Below are 6,001 nucleotides of genomic sequence, written 5' to 3' on the forward strand. Positions count from 1 at the left end.
CTCCCTCCCTCTCTCTCCCCCTCTCTCTCTCCCTCTCTTCCTCTCTCTCTCGGGGTTAAAAGGGAACATAAAGGGGCGGAAGCGAGGTAGCAGTGTTTCCCTCATCTCTGTGCAAACAGAAAGAAATACCTCTCTGTAAGCTAAACAAATAAATGAATGAAAAACACGTATTTAACATGGATATTTATACCATAAAATGTCTCTCTTTTATTTTTATTTTTTTCTATTTTGGGGCTATGAGAGTGAACTTTATGATGTCCGTTTCCCCTGTTTTTCTTCCACCATCTCATATATTGCATAAAGTACATGAAGCTGCTATAGTCTAACATGCAAATGTTTTTTTTCTAAAAGTGCCTTTATAGTGACAGACCTCAACTGTGGAAAATGACTCAGCTTCTGTTGCTTCTCTTTTTTGAAAGCATTGTCCACAAGCTTTCAAGCTCAATGTGAAGCTTCCCTTGAAAATGCTCCTCCGTCTGCGGCCTGCAGCCTGAAATCGCTGGATTTTACAAAGAAAACCTTTTTTGTCCATCTCTAAAACAGCAGGTCTCAAATTGTGAATAAAATCACAAGGCCTCAAAGATGGAGACAATTCTATCTTTGTTTAAGACATTTGTCAGAACTACCAGATAAATAAGTTGTAAGTTTTTGGTAAATCCTATGAACTATGTGCTGTATTTATCATCGGCTAATAACCCAGAAAAAGCTCCTTTGTCATCATCATCATCATCATCACCAATGCTGAAGGCAATGACCATTAAGCCTTTTTTCCACCTGTTTCTATAGTCCCTGAACTCCATCATTAGAGCTCCTTTTCGTAAAATCGGAGAGCATTTGCACTTATTTCACGCTTCGCATTCATGTTTTAATACCTCAAAATGCATGAAATGCATTTGCTCTTTGTTCTTATGAAGAAAGAGAGGAAGTCCTGAAGTTTCTTTTAATTTGGTTTTCCCAGATGAGCTGTTGCTTTTCTCCGAGTGCAAATGCTGCTTCAAACTAAAACAGAGGACAAAACAGAAAGTTGTGGAGCTGTTAGAGAAAAAAACAAGCCGTCGTGGACTCATAAAAAAAGGCAATAACACTCATAAATGCTCAAACAAAACAATACGTGGCTGCATTTTTAAATATGAAAATAGACCTTTTTGTTTTCCAGCAAAACCTTTAAACTCCACACCAACTCACTCTCAAGTAGCTACTAAAACAAATACAGAATACCTAAACTCATTAATGCCTGAGATCATATTGAATTGCAGCAATGCTCATTTCTCCGGGTGTGTGTAGGGGCTGCTCAAAGGGTGAGGAGCATTTGGGGGAGGGGGCAGAAGCTGTTGAGGGAGCTGCAGACTGACTGGTTCCATTACACAGAGGAAGATTTATGGTTATGTCTGTGTTTTTAAGGTTGCTTTTGCTCCATTTTAATCAGTTTGGGTCAAAGCTAAATAGCAACGATTGAAATGAGACCAGACCAAAGCCTGGAACAGAGCACGGAGTGCGTTTATCTGTCGGCGTGTCTGTAGCGAAGGAACACCAACCCCTTCCCCCCCATGAGACGTTGAGCTGATTCATCGTGATGTGTTTGGATGATTTAGCAGCTGCAGGAAGAGGAACCTGGCGGCTCATTTCAGTTAGCCGGAGCGCGCTCATCTGGGAAAGACACAGTCTGCTATCGCGTTTGAGCGACACCAGAACCATAGCGGGCCCCATAATGTTGCTGTTCTCCACACGCGTCCAATATTCATTACTGCCGCTGGAGCTCCATCAGCCTAACGGTATAAACAGCTAGCCCATCATCTCACAATGTCAGGTCTTTGTGTCTCGCCTGAGGATATCTCGATCGAAATGGATCGTGGCGCTCTTCTGGGTCTTCTGGGTGACGCCGGCGGCGGTGAGGTGCGGCTGGCTGCCAGTGTCATAGGTCATTCGGAGCGTGTGTTTGTCACTTCCTGCTGTCAGAGGTGACCCACAACAAAACCCAGAGGAAATAAGTGGGAAAAATACCCCTCAGATAAAAAAGGAAAACTGGCTGCTGCTCTTTGTTATTCCTCTGTGGATGCTCCGGAGCTCCGGAAAATGCCTTCCGGCATTCCGTCACGTGCTTTAGGAGGGAATAATGTGATCTGTTGGCGCTCAAATGTTGTTTTCATCACAAGAAATGGCATTAATGTGCAAATATTTAAGTGCAAATCACAATCTCCAAAGCCCCTTAAGATCCATATTAGTTTAATGATAAAATAGAATAAGAATGACTTGGAATTGTAGAAATAGTCCCTAAATTAGACTGACCCATGTTCAGAACATCCACGCCCAGACGTAACCTCTCACCGGGGCCGAGAGGCGCGAACTGCCCGGTCTGATTTATGTCACAGGAGCAGAACTCTTCTGGGGAGAACCTTCAAAGTCCTCCTGTTGCGAAAGGGCTTAGCAGGTTCTGCATAATGGGGAGAGTATGAAACACTCCAAAGCCCCCAGAAGGAAAGTCATATGAGATTAGATATAATAGCTTTTAGACGTGCCTGTTTAGTCTGCGTGGCGGCGGTGGTGGCGGTGGTGGTGTGGGTGCGTGGGGGGGGGGGTTATGATAAAATCATATGGGTGAATTTCAAAGTAAAGGGTGAAACTGACCTCATGCTTGAGTCATTCACGGTTTCCATTTAACGGGGCACGTTTGCAATAACGGAGCTCATTTTGAACTGGGAGGGAAAATGCAGCGAGATCGTGATTCAACTCCCATGAGGCAACTCATCTATCCCCACCCCAAGAGCGGAGCCATGACACAGCACGACCCCACGACACCCCAGACAAGCTTTTTCCTGGCAATTTAGTTTATTGCTCTAATTTAACCTGCATAAACTCTCCGATACAACAGTTTCCGTGTTGTTGAGCTGACAACTATTTCATATTAACCCCTCCTTGAAACACATTGTGACAATTGGTAACATTTTTTCCTCAAGCCAGGAGGCCAATTTGAGTGGGAAAAAGTCCCCCTGGAAGGAAAAAACATCCCTTCGCAGAACTCATTTGACCATTTTCTCTGTTCTGGTTTGATGGATTGTTTTGTCTATCTTGACCATAAGTGGTTAATAAAGTTTCTTTGACTACAGATGACTTTATCTGTTCCAAAGGGGGAGGATGTTCTTGCCTGTTCTTGCCTAACATTAAAAAAAAAAAAAAACAGTACGCGTCTCCGTTGAGAAAAGTGCTGCATCGGCACTTTTCACAAACTGGGGACTTGGATCGAAGCTGCCACCCTCCATCGTGCTCGTCATACCTCTGCCCGCTCCAGAGGCCGCTCCATAAACATCAAACGCTGCGAATGAAAAAAAATAAAAAATAATAATTCAATCATTCTGTTACAGCACTCAAGGGAATAAATAAACCATGTTATGCGTTGACTAAGCTGAGCGCAAAGAGTCGTTGGAGAAGAACCAGAATTGTTTCTGCCTTGAAATACACATTTGATTTGTGGGTATGAGGGTTGCGGGGAGGGGGGAGTTGTGATCGTCTGCTTTTTTTTGTGTGTTTTTCTTTCTCTTTGCCAAAAGGTCTCGTCTCGGGAGAAGGCCAAATGAGCCGAATCCCGCTGGAAAGAGCGTCGTACATCAACTTGCACTTCGTTGTCATCACCCATTTTCCATAAGAGCACACTTATTTCCCAGAAAGGCTTGTGCCCCCCCCACCCCCCCACCCCCGCAGCTGCGCAGCACAATGTGGAGGAACACAGCATGGGACAACGGACACAGGCATTCGGCGTTTCCACGTTGGCGCCCTAAAATGGGAAGATTTGCACCCTTATTGTGCAGGTCTGTATGAAAGTGAGGATTTGTGTTGAAGAAAAGCTTGGAGACCAAAAACATCGTAGGCTTGTTTCTTTATTTATCCATCCAAGTGTGGCTTTTACAAGCACAAACAGCTTAATTGGCAACATTCTTGTATGAAATCTTGATTTAGTCTCATGTGGAAGCTTGAGAGATGAAGAAAACTGACTGCGTGTGCACTATTTAATGATGCCGCGTATCCTTTTTGGGCAATATTGCAGGTTTTATAGCCACTAACTGTCCATTTGTGCGATATTGCCGAGGTGCACAATGAGGAAATCCGTGCATTCTCATAAAGGAGGCAGCTTTTCTTCGGGCATTTTCAGCCAGGGCACAGAGCTCGCCAGTCTGTGAGAATTAAGGGATTTAATAAAGCGAGGCGCGAGGCAGGTACGTTTCAGCTGCTCCCATTTGCAATCAGTGTGGCCTTAATTAGAAATCCCAATGGCACAGTCGTCCAAATAAATAAGTCATTATGAAGGAGCCTGTCAGTCAAATCTCAGGCTTTTGAGGAGGAGTTTTCTGAAACGCTTTCAGTGAGGAAGGTCACGTGGAAGAGTCTGTAGAGAAGAGTTCTCCTGCTGCTGTGTTCAGGAGCAGAATTATTTCATTCAGCTCATTCCAGGCCTCACCCATGTTGTGTTTCTTTTCTACTTAATTTCACATTTCCGCTGCGCCACATGAATAGGTTTGATGGCACATTCGCCTCTTTTTTTCAGATGATTCTTGTTTTCCTCAGAATTAGAGTCGATGAGGAATGTTTCCAGTGGTGTAAATCGATGCCGCTACGGCGCATCGGCCGATCAATACCTATTTCCATACAAATAGGCGTGATTAACTGATTGATTTCACAGCTGCAAGACTCTTTATTGTTCCAGACGTGCATCAGAATGAGAAAATTGGTTTAGTATATATAAAAAAAAACATTTGCACCTTAAATTACATAAAGTCCATCGTGAAGGTTTTAACAGGATGAGTCCATGAGCTAAAGCAGGCAGAGACACCTTAGCTTGGTCGCTAACAGCAGCCATTTCATTAACACCCCCCCCCCCCCCAATCCCCCATCACCCTCCCTCAGTCTGTGTGAGGGACCGAAATTGGATTTCTTTGCTGCTGCGACCACAAGAGATGTTCAAAGAATATGAGGTCATAAAGACCATGAATTTCTCAAAGAAAATATAATATCCAGATTGAGAATGAGGCGTAGTTTCCATTATGGTGTCTGTACTCATGAAGCACAGCGAGTTATTATATCCAAATGAGGAGTTAAGAGAGAAAAGGTGCCGAGACGATCCTGCACAGCTGAGCAGAAAATTGGTTGAGTTTGGGTTCTAAGACAGAAAAGCATTTTTTTCTCTCCCTTAAACTGAGGGAAATCAGTTTTAAATCTGTTGTTGCCGTTTTAAATCTGAACAAAATTGATTTTTTTTTAAATATTCATGCATCTAGACACTTGTCGAGCTGTCATATAATCTATAGTGATGTATCTTAAATATAATTATGCTTTTTGGTACATGTACTTAAAGCACATGAAGTAAGTAAATGAATGAATGAAAACTACAATTAAAAAGCAGAGCACCACTAGCTTAGCTTAGCTAGTTAGCTTAGCTTCTAACTTAACTTTAAACAGCCGGTCCATCACTCCATGCCAAGACTTTCTATTTGAAACAATTTTAGCACCAGAATCGGACATTTTAAATTCAGTTTAATGAAGTGTGAAAGCAGGAAGTAGTGTAGTTTTGTTGCACTGTACTTGACTCGATTTGCGAAGAAGTGATTTTTGATTTGCTTACCTTTTACTTCAACTTGACTGCTATTATTTTGAAGGGATGCTCCTCCCTGATTATTAGGATGTTTGCTTCCTATCGCACCTCTGTTCACCCTGAACTCAGGGATTTGTGCTGGAAGTAGATGCTTCCGTGTGTTTCATCTTTTACCTGCCAATTTGAAACTCGCACTGACTTTGAAGCAATTACATTAATTACTGTTGTGTTAGGTCTAAATGCAGGATGTCCAGTATAGATAAATCACCTTTGTATTAATCAAAATAAGGTGGGGGAAATAAGGTAATTTCATTACAAGAAACTAAACATAAAAGGTAATTGGTAGAGAGAGTTTTCAAACCACAGAACATTAATATTAATTTAATCAAGTGCCTGGATTGAGGACAGGGTTGAGGAGGT

This window comes from Takifugu flavidus, chromosome 1 (genome assembly GCF_003711565.1).
Source record: "Takifugu flavidus isolate HTHZ2018 chromosome 1, ASM371156v2, whole genome shotgun sequence".
Lineage (NCBI taxonomy): Eukaryota > Metazoa > Chordata > Actinopteri > Tetraodontiformes > Tetraodontidae > Takifugu > Takifugu flavidus.